General features: G+C 35.1%; 1 long non-coding RNA gene across 1 annotated transcript; it reads right to left on the bottom strand.

Annotated features, from left to right (window-relative positions):
- Nucleotides 1-3,644: 3,644 nt before the first annotated feature.
- LOC136855969 (uncharacterized) lies at nt 3,645-6,406 on the bottom strand. Its single transcript, XR_010858189.1, has 3 exons — nt 6,209-6,406; nt 5,580-5,751; nt 3,645-4,527 (listed from the first exon to the last, which is right to left on the bottom strand). It is a non-coding gene; the product is annotated as an uncharacterized lncRNA (long non-coding RNA).
- Nucleotides 6,407-11,278: the final 4,872 nt, after the last annotated feature.

An 11,278-nucleotide genomic window follows, 5' to 3' on the forward strand; every position in this document is an offset into this window, starting at 1 on the left:
TTTCCCCTCTGCCATCACATGGGAGAGGAAATTCCGTTCCAATTCCACCCCCTCAGCTGAAAGAGATTCCTCCTGGCGGAAAAGACCGTCATTACTTTTCTGGAATGGCACGTTCTGTCTTTTGCCTTAATGGCTGGAGCTCTCTCTCTCTCTCTCTCTCTCTCTCTCTCTCAGTTGTTTTCACCATATAAAATAGAAGAACAAGTTTTGATTTTCAATTCTTTTGAGATGAAATTCCCAAATCATGTTCAGATCTCTCTCTCTCTCTCTCTCTCTCTCAAATACACACACACAAATTTCTCTCTCTTAATTTATATTCCACGACTATAACTAGCTCTTTTTTCTAACTGTATATGATAGCATTCACACCTCTCTCTCTCTCTCTCTCTCTCTCTCTCTCTCTCTTCTCTCTCTCTCTCTCTCTCTCTCTCTTTCTCTAAATTTAATTCCATTTCATCATAATTTTAAAGTGGGTTTGTCTCTCTCCTTATCTCTCTTAATAAGTCATACATCCTTGTCTCACCCTTCTCTCTCTCTCTCTCTCTCTCTCTCTCTCTCTCTCTCGCCTCTCACAATCTTATCTTAATTTTTATTCCACCACAATATCTCTTTACCCCAACCTACATGTAAAGGCACCCACCTCTCTCTCTCTCTCTCTCTCTCTCTCTCTCTCTCTCTCTCTCCACCCAAAACCAGTAAAACACTACAGACAGTGTTGCCATCTGTTGGAATTTCCCATCATGCATCGATGGTTATAGCGGAAACAGTTTTCGTAAAAAATGGTTTCACCAGATTTGTGCGTAACGCCATTTCAATCTTTGTCATCGATGTTTTATTTACATTTATTTGGCGTGATCTCCCAGGTCTTAAAAACTACTGAGGCTAGAGGGCTGCAAATTGGTATGTTGATCATCCACCCTCCAGTCATCAAACATACCAAATTGCAGCCCTCTAGCCTCAGTAGTTTTTATTTTATTTGAGGTTAAAGTTAGTCATGATCGTGCGTCTGGCATCGCAATAATTTTGTTTTTAAGATCGAGTTTGTTTTTAACTTTTAGTCTTTAATTATACACACACACACACACACACACACACACACACACACACACACACACACACACACACATATATATATATATATATATATATATATATATATATATATATATATAACCAAACCAATCAGCTCTATTGCCAGTCACACCAATCAACCAATATTAATGCAATCCACCAATCATTCACTACCCTTTCATCAAAAGTAATCACCCCCCGCTCCGGGGGGAGGGTGGGGGGATTTATGTTAATCCGCCCAATAAATCCGATGACAAAGAGATTTTGCTATCAGGGAATAAATGAAGGATTTCAATATTAGTCTCTTAATGGGGATTTTTCATCAAGATCGGGTTTATGTAGGATTTATGTAGGATTATGTTTTGTATATCAATACTTTTAACTGTGATTCGGTTGTAAATTCGCTTTCTCTCTCTCTCTCTCTCTCTCTCTAAATGAAGGGATACCTTTGTCGAATCGACTCTACCTTGCAATATCATTATGTCTGACATTCTGATAATAATAATAATAATAATAATAATAATAATAATAATAATAATAATAATAATAATAATAATAATAATATTCTCCCAATCACCAACAGATATGATTGGAGGCAGATTGGAAAACGACGATTAGGCGAAATATAATTTTCGGTCTGGTCATTTCCCTGCATGAAACCCAGTTCGATTATCGAATAATCGCTGATGATAATCGGTTTATTTTGATAATTGAAAAAGCCCTGGGTTGGGTTTATCAATCATTGCCAACGTGGACTGGATCGCAGGGAAATGACTTTTGAATTTGTTTATGATAAACTGGGACCCCGTTTTCATGTTTCAGACTAGCTGGCGTTTAATGGCTTATTGATAATTGAATCGAGCTGAATATACAGAACTGAGGCCAAGGGCCAGTCGTTGGGAACTATGAGGTCGTTCGGAGGAATAACAGTGAAAGGTTTGAAAGGTGTAACAGAAGGAAAACCTCAAAGCAGTTGCACTATGAATCATTCATTGTTAGGATAGGGTTGAGGAAAGGTAGGTGGAAGAAAGAGAATATGAAAGGAGGTGCAGTAAAAGGAACGAAAGGGGTTGCAGCGAGAGGTCTAAGGACTGCACTCTGCAAGGCTTGTATAATTGTTTTTGGAAAGTAGGTGTTTGTCATACACAATATATGTGTATATATATATATATATATATATATATATATATATATATATATATATATATATATATATATGTATGTGTGTACATATACATATACATGCTATTAAGTAAGCAATTCAAGTTTTAACTGGTCATTGAAAATAGCAGTCAGGTATACCACTCATTGTTCTATAGCCAACAATTTCTATCTTTCTTCCAACTTAATTCCTAACTATCACCTATCATCATCACCCTTGCGAATAGTTTCATTCTATCCCAGCCAGGTTTAGCCACGAAGATTAAAGAAAACAAATTCAAACAAAAATAAAACTTTACAGCAAGTTTAGATAATTACGAACAGCTCATCTCACGAGCCATTGTTTTCAGTCTCTAATCCTGCGGATTAAACTGCAAATCCCTTCGTCAAAACAAAGTTGCTTCGTCTATTTTTCGTCCTCGAGACAATAAGCAACATTACTTCTTAAAACCCTGGAACTTAATCCACAAAAGATCCGGAATAAAAGGAACTGAAACTCGCAGAGTCTGAGGTTCCAAGAGAATCGAATCCTCTTTGGAGAGATTTGTAATCGTGATGAATCTTTTTGGTGAATTTTTACTTTTTCCTCTTCTTCTTCCTGGTCTTAGCAAGACTCTTATAGACGAAAGCTTGATTACTCGAGAGCTGCCGGACATATTTCATGTTATGTTGATTATGTTGGCGAGTTGATGTCTGGATGTTTAAATATACAGCTTTAAATGTTTATTTTAAGGTGTAAGTTTTGAGAATGAAATTACACATTTTTTGTTCAGGTTAATGTTAACGTTTTGTAGTGGAAATAGTTTAGATTTTGATATGATAATGGAGTGGCAGTTGAAATAAATATATGGCTATGCCTGAGAGAGAGAGAGAGAGAGAGAGAGAGAGAGAGAGAGAGAGAGAGAGAGAGAGAGAGAAAATAATTTAACCAAAATGTTAAAAGGAAAATAGTTGATAAAAATCTAAGAGCAACTAAGCAGAATATGAGAGAGAGAGAGAGAGAGAGAGAGAGAGAGAGAGAGAGAGAGAGAGAGAGAGAGAGAGAGAGAGAGAGAGAGAGAGAGAAATGAAAAATACAATTTTCTAAAATGTTAAGACTAAAAGAATATGAGAGAGAGAGAGAGAGAGAGAGAGAGAGAGAGAGAGAGAGAGAGAGAGAGAGACTACCCACTACTGACTAAGGTCACGAGTCAACAAGGATGCAACGAATATCGACCTTAAGTAGCCTTGGCGTTAGGTCTAATATACTATCAACTCTTAGTCATAAATTTTCCATTTTTATGCTCAATATATTTCTCGCCTTTAGTCAATATATCATGATTATAAACAATAAATTACGTGGAGTCAAAACTCAGCAGTGACAGGGTATGGATGTGCTACTTTAGGCTAAGGATTTTAAAGTTGGTTGATTGAACTGGGAGGGAAATGATTTCTTGAAAATACAAAACTATTGAATTTGGTGTATTGTGGTCTAGCAAAAATATGTCAGGATGGTTAATTTAGTTCGTTATTTAACTAATAATTACTGTAAACATTTTTATTCTCACAGCTAAAATCCATCAGTCATTAAGAAAAATTAAAATTACTGTTATCACTAACCACAATTTTCATAATATTTACTATTTCATATTTTCTTTACTCTTTAATATTTTAGCTTACATGAAAACCACTTATTCGCTCCGCGTATGGTACTTTAATTTGTTTTTTTTTTTTTCAGACAAAATATATAGTAAAATCTAAAAAAAAAAAAAAGAAAACTTTCAATATATGGTTCCCACCGTAAGAGATTTCCCAATTAAGAGGGTTTAACTTTTCCCTGACACCTTATCATGAATTATTTAACTCAGGGGTTTCAAAATGAGTTTCTCCCAATGCTGTTCTTACCAAATACCCAAGATTTGTTTATTTTGGTTGTTTACAATGTTTACTTAGGGAAGTTAGGCAGTCAAATCTACCAAATGGTGTTTTTAAAACATTTATTCCTGTGGGAGCACACCACTTTGTCAATACAGATTGACCTTTCAAATGTTAATGATTGAATCCTCATATTTAAAATATTTAAATTTTTTCTTATTCAACCCTTGAACATAGTCTATTTGAAATAGTTAATATTTCTAACAAACACAAACTAGATTTCTTTAAACAAAGCGTTTAGAAACCTAAAAGTTTGGAGAAAACAAACTAAATACAAATTCTTCAGTCAGACTATTACAAGTAGTTAAAGACTCCACTATTCCAGCAGTTTGCAGGTTGACACTCTGAAATCAGAAAGCGCCTCGTCTTCAAGAAAGTTTCCTGAAATCATGACAAATGTTATAGCAAATGGAAGAGTTCATTTAAGATACAGCAAATTTAATTGAATTCCATTAAATATTGACATTTTAAATTAGGCTATAAACTACGAATCATTTAATTTTGGAAGCCCTATGCAAAATTACCTGTCTCACAAATTCAAGATTCTTAATATTTAATCTTTATATTTAAAAGCTCAAATTTCCAACAAAAATACCTTTTACAACAAAAAAACCATTTACAAAACAGGCCACTGTTATAAGTTCATTATTCAAAGCGCGGAAAAATATATTCATAACTTGCTGGACTTATAAATATTAAATCATGGCTTCGTTTAAACAAAACTAGTCTAAAATTTACTTTAAATATCAATCAAAAACTAAAAAAAAAAAGTTGAAAACTGGGTTCAAAATAAGATTAGTATTCTAAAGTTCCGAAAAAATGAATTTTCATAATACAAAAATTAAACTTTTCAGATTGAATGCGACCTTAAAAAATTAAAAAATTTTAATTTCTAAATGAAATACTTAAAATACAGAATGAATATGCTTATAATAAAAACTACCTACATTTTAACAAAATTGAACGAGACTTTGCATAAAAAATGTTAGTAAACTCAATGAATTTACTTGCATACAAAGAAAATAAATTTACTTACTGCAAAAATTAACTATTTAAAACTGAATGAGAATTTACAGTAAATATTTTAAACATTTGAATTTATAAATAAATTTACTTATGGTGCAAAAGTTATTATTTACTTACAAAGCAAGAATTAAAATGATATACTTACAAGCAAAAATTAACTTTAAATTTAATGAGACTTAACAGAGAATATCCTAAGAAACTGACTACATATTCAACCAAGAACCTACCACCTGAAAGAAAGGTCTGAATTAGTTTTTTTTAACCCCCCAGGATCCTGCATAGTAGGTCTTCAGACCTACTATGCAAGCCCTTTGGGGAGCCAACCCACACCCCTTCAGAGGCGCCGCCCCTGAAGGGGTGGAGGGTTGAAAGTTAAATTATAACGGAAGCGTTTGGTTATACTTAACTTTAAGTAATGATCCTTTAATGAACAAAGTCCTTTTTCCGTATCAATGTATCTTGACGGTCCTCTGGCAATCCATTATTTTAGGGTCTTATAGAGAACTGTATGAAGTCCCTTCAGTGGTGGTAAGTAGATACGGAAGTGGCGATTCTCCAGTGCAAAGGATTCCAGAATTCCTGGAAAGATAAAATATTTTAGTGCATTTCATTAAGAGGGAATTTCATTTAGACTGCTTAAAAGTTCTATTCTTGCTATAAACTAATGTTACATAAATCGTTTAAGGCACAATCTTTAATTATCGAAACTAGTTATGTACAAACCAAAGTGAACAAATGTTTTAGACATTTGACAAAAACATTTAGCTTATTCTACAGCAACTACAGATGAATAAATTAAAAGTTTTGGACACTTTAAAAACACTTCAAATACCATTTACAAAAATTACTTTCAAATACACGACAACTAGAAATTATTTCTCAAAAAAATCAAGCTCAAGTACAAATTATAGAAAAAAATGTTTTAGACATCTGAAAAACATTTAACATTCTACAACAACTACAGATTCAAAATAAACAATCGGTTATATGCACTAAGCAAAAGCATTTAACTACAGAACTACAGAAGAAACTTTACCTCAAACTCCAGCAGTTACAATCCAAAACACGATCTTAAATTCCTTGATAAGTCCATGAAGAAGAATTTGAGTTCTTAACACTTCTAAACGAGTTTCCAGTTCCTCCTGGAATCTGGAAGACGTAATAAGTATCGTAAACGTCTGGAAAGACCACAACGGATCGAGAACGGTCGACGGTAACGGTTAGTACGATAATCTTGACAGTTCATACAAGTCAGCTCTGATGACGTCACCAGCCAAGGAGCATATAGTTAAGAAGTGAAAGAATATTGTTAACGTGTCCTTGAAGGATAAGGTAAGAATAAGGGGGAAGATAATTAGTGATAATAAACAAGAATAATGAAACCTTTGATAATGAAGGAATTTAAAAGAAATGTAAATTTTAAATACGATATTTTATTTGTATTGTAAATATATATATATATATTTTTCTTATTAATTTTGTGTTTTTATGAAGCAAAAGAAGTTTAATCTAATTTTCTGGAATTGTATTATATATATATATATAATTTTTTTTTTTTCTTTTTTTCTTATTAATTTTCTCTCTCTCTCTCTCTTCTCTCTCTCTGGAATTCTCTCTCTCTCGATCTCTCTTCATCGATCCTTTCACCCAAAATCACCCGACCGGAAGTATGTCACCGGGACCTTCAGCCACCCACCCAAAATCCAACCCCGCCCTTAACCCCTTAACCCCCTTAAACCATTTAAACTCCTCTTAAACCCCCTTAACACCCATAGCGACCATTTACTCCCTTAAACCTACTAAACCCCTTAAACCCCCGAAAGCCCCCTTAACTCCCTTAAGACCCCTTAAGCCCCCTTAACCCGCTTAAAACCCCTTAACCTCCTAGCGGCATTTATCCCCATTAACCCATTTAAACTCCCCTTAAACCCCCTAACTCCATTAACTCCTTTTAACACCCTTAACCCCGTAGCGCCCCTTAACCTCTCCCCTTAATTTTTCCCGTTAACCCCCTTAACCCCTTAGCACCCTTAACCCCCTTAACCCATTAGCACCCTTAACCCCCTTAAACTCCCTTAAATCACCTTAACCTCTTAACCCCTTAAATCCCCTTAACCCCAATAACTCCCTCTTAACTCCCCCTTAAACTCCCTTAATCCCTTAACCCCCTTAACTCTCTCATTAATCCCTCCCCTTAACCACCTTAACCCTTTAAACTCCCCTTAACCCCTCCCATTAATCCCTCCCCTTAACCTCCTCAACCACCCCTAAATTCCCCTCAAACCCCTTAACCCCTTAACTCACCCTTTACCTCCCTTAACCACCCCTAAATCCACTCCCCGCCCCTTATCGAGCAGAAGATCCATTAATCTCGATGGCCGATGCATTATGGGGGAGGAAAGAGGCCTTTTGTTCCTCAGAACAAAGGACCTCGTTTATGCCAACATTCCTCGATGACGTCACGAACCGCTTACGATTTTCTTTGCCAAAACAAAAAAAAAAAAATTAAGATTTTCTTGACTATGTTTCTGTTGATGACGTCACAACTCTGTGACGTCACGTGGCTGTGACGTCACACCTATCGATGACATCATCATTATTTTTTTTATTAATATGGCATTAAAGGAGGAAGTTAAGTGAGAATGTAGGCCGTCGGGAGGGGAAATTGAATGCCCTTAATTAACCCAAGGCAAAAGGAAGCTTCGAAAATGAGAAATAAACAGTTGACTGACCAACTCTTGGGTTGCTAATCTCCACCAACCCTTGGGTTGCTAATCTCCATGGAATTAATAAGAGAAGAATTGGCCTGCTGGGTGTAACATATTTAACAAAGAGACTTTCTTTCTTTAATAAACTCTTTTAATTAATTAAAACTCCTTTAATCAATTAATATTCCATTTATAAAGGAGTTCTCATTGTTCTTTACTTATGGGGAATTATCTTAAGGATTTTTGACTGGAAAAGTTATAATTACTTTCGATCTCATTAATGATTAATTTGGCCTCTGGTTATTCTTAATTATTAATAATTAATTGTAGAAAGATATATATTACGTGGTTAAGGTCATGGAGAGTCTGGAAATGGGGAGAAATTGAAGAAAAATGGAATATTAAAAAGATTAAAAGTGAAATATTTGATATTTTTTATTTTCATCCCCGTTGTCGTGAGATGTTCCGTTATCTCTCTCTCTCTCTCTTTCTCTCTCTCTCTCTCTCTCTCTCTCTCTCTCTCTCTCTCTCTCTCTCTCTCTCTCTCAAATATATAACCAATAAAATTCTGCCTCTACTTATAGAAATGAATTCCATTCTGTTAGAGATCAATATCTGCCCTCCTCTCTCTCTCTCTCTCTATCTCTCTCTCTCTCTCTCTCTCTCTCTCTCTCTAACATAACCAACTAAATTGTTTTTCTATTTATAGAAATCATTCCCATTCCAACTAGAATCTACCATACTCTTATAGATCAGTTATAGATCAGCATCTACCCTCCTCTCTCTCTCTCTCTCTCTCTCTCTCTCTCTCTCTCTTTACGTTCCGTCCACTCCAGCTAACAAGACGTTCACTGAAGCATTCACAGATTTTCCTTATGTTCGGAACTGGTCAATTTACGCTCTAATCGGATAACAATGGCTGCCCAGGTAATCATTTGGTGAATTATGAGCGAGAGAGAGAGAGAGAGAGAGAGAGAGAGAGAGAGAGAGAGAGAGAGAGAGAGAGAGAGAGAGAGAGGCTGGAGACGGGAGGTTGGTTGCTCACAATGAGACGAAAGAGAGAGAGAGAGAGAGAGAGAGAGAGAGAGAGAGAGAGAGAGAAAAGAGAGAGAGACATATAGAAAATAAGATGACATTTTAAACGAAGAGAGAGAGAGAGAGAGAGAGAGAGAGAGAGAGAGAGAGAGAGAGAGAGGTACCGGACGTGACTCCATCCGAAGTAAAATCGGAGGGATTTTTCGCGCTCGTAAATTGATGCGATTTCCCAAAAAGTTGGAGCTGGACAGATTTGATTCACAGAGAGAGAGAGAGAGAGAGAGAGAGAGAGAGAGAGAGAGAGAGAGAGAGAGAGAGAGAGATTCTGAAAAAGTATCTGAAAAAAGATCGAATTAGAAATGAAATGATATGATGGATTAGAATTGACATGAAAATAAGAATGGAATAACTTTAGAAATTAATAGATAAATATATTCATAGATAAATAAATGAGTTTTCCAAAAAAATATATATATAAAAAGAAGTAAAAATTCAGGAAAACATAATAAAATAAATAACGGATTTAAATACAGAAAAAACTAACAATTAAATCTGAGTTAATTAAACAAAAATTGAAAGACTCAGAAAAAAAATATACAAAAACACACAAAATAAAACTGCTAAAAAAAGATATATATAAAAAAAACTCGCAGAAACGATAAAATAAAAAAAAAACTCCCCCAAAATGCTGTTTCAATAGCGTACTTCAAATGAAAAAAAAATAAACACAGAACCCACTAAAACTCAATTTAAAAAATTGCTCTAAATCCTGAACTGTCAAACTTGGGAAATGAGTTGGTTTCTGGGAACTCTTTGCTGTAATGTATTCCCAGAGGCCTGGATTCAATTGTTCATTAAATAAGTTTATTATTTTTTTTGTGTGGGGGGGGGGTTGGTATAAAAGAGGTCAGGTATAACTGCTTGCATTGATTGAGTCTGGTTTTTAAATTTGGTTAGATTTGAAATTGTATGTCTCTCTCTCTCTCTCTCTCTCTCTCTCTCTCTCTCTCTCTCTCTCTCAGCGACCGGGCTAATCTTCCCAAATCTTGCTGTGACCCCCTTCATGGTTCCAGGATACCTTCTGGAGGTCCCTACCCCCTACCCTCGTAAAAAACATGGCCCCCCTCCTCCTCCTCCCTATCGGGGGGGGGGGGTCGTTAACGACCCGGAGCAAATGAGGTGATTAAAATCAGCCTTAGGTCACGTTCAGGGAGTTTAAAGTTAATGGCCATGTCGTAAGAAAGGTCTTCTGGAATTCAGGAATTTTTTGGGGTCATTATGAAAAATTGGCTGAATTTTTAGTGGGTTTGTTTTTTTTAATTGTAAAAAATATTTTTTTAATTAAAAAATTAGTCAAGAATTTTTTTGCCTTTTTGATATACAAAACTTAAGTTTTTGAAATATTTCAGGGATGTGTTTGGCTCATTTTGAAAAACTGGCTGAATTTTTAATGGTTTTGTTTTTTCGAATGTAAAAATTAGTTTTTTTTAATAAAGATTAGTCAGGATTTTTTTATCATATGAAAAAAATGACTGAATTGTTTATTCTTTTGTCTTTTTGATATACAAAATTAAATTTTCTAAAATATTTTTTAAACTGATTTCAGGCTATGAGGTTGCAAAGTTGTAATATTGCCTGCAAGGTTGTGATACTGTAAGGTTGTGAGGTTGAAAAATTGTAGTGCTGCCTGCAAGGTTATGATATTATAAGGTTGTGAGGTTGGAAAATTGTAGTGTTGCCTGCAACGTTATAATATCATAGGGTTGTGAGGTTGAAAGGATTGAGGCGTTGTTATATCAAGATTTAATGCCAGTAGTGTTATAAGGTTGTGAGGTTGGGATATTGTAAGGTTGTGGGGTTATACTCTTTCAGACTGACTGGTTATTGAGGTTAGAATAATACCAGCTTACCAGGACTTATAAAACCTCAAAGTTGTGTTATATCAGGTTGAAATACTAGTAGGATTTCAGGGTTTGAATTAATGTGGGGTTGTGGCGAGGTTCACTGGAGTTGTGGGGTGGGGGGAGGATATTAAGGGCGTAACCCCATCGAACCCTATGACCAGAGACTGATGACAGAGGCTTAATGACCATTAGAGTACATATATATATATATATATATATATATATATATATATATATATATATATATATAGAGAGAGAGAGAGAGAGAGAGAGAGAGAGAGAGAGAGAGAGAGAGAGAACCAATAACAACACAAAAGGACACGCAGATCAAAGGAACCGGTGTTTGATAAGAACAATGAATTATGCAAAAATGGCGAAAGTAATTAAACTAAACGGAATGGAGTCAAAGAAGAACCGGATAAAGGTCAAGGAAGCAAGGAAAAGAAGAAGAACAATAAT

The sequence above is a fragment of the Macrobrachium rosenbergii genome, chromosome 34 (genome assembly GCF_040412425.1).
Source record: "Macrobrachium rosenbergii isolate ZJJX-2024 chromosome 34, ASM4041242v1, whole genome shotgun sequence".
In the NCBI taxonomy this organism is placed as follows: Eukaryota; Metazoa; Arthropoda; class Malacostraca; order Decapoda; family Palaemonidae; genus Macrobrachium; species Macrobrachium rosenbergii.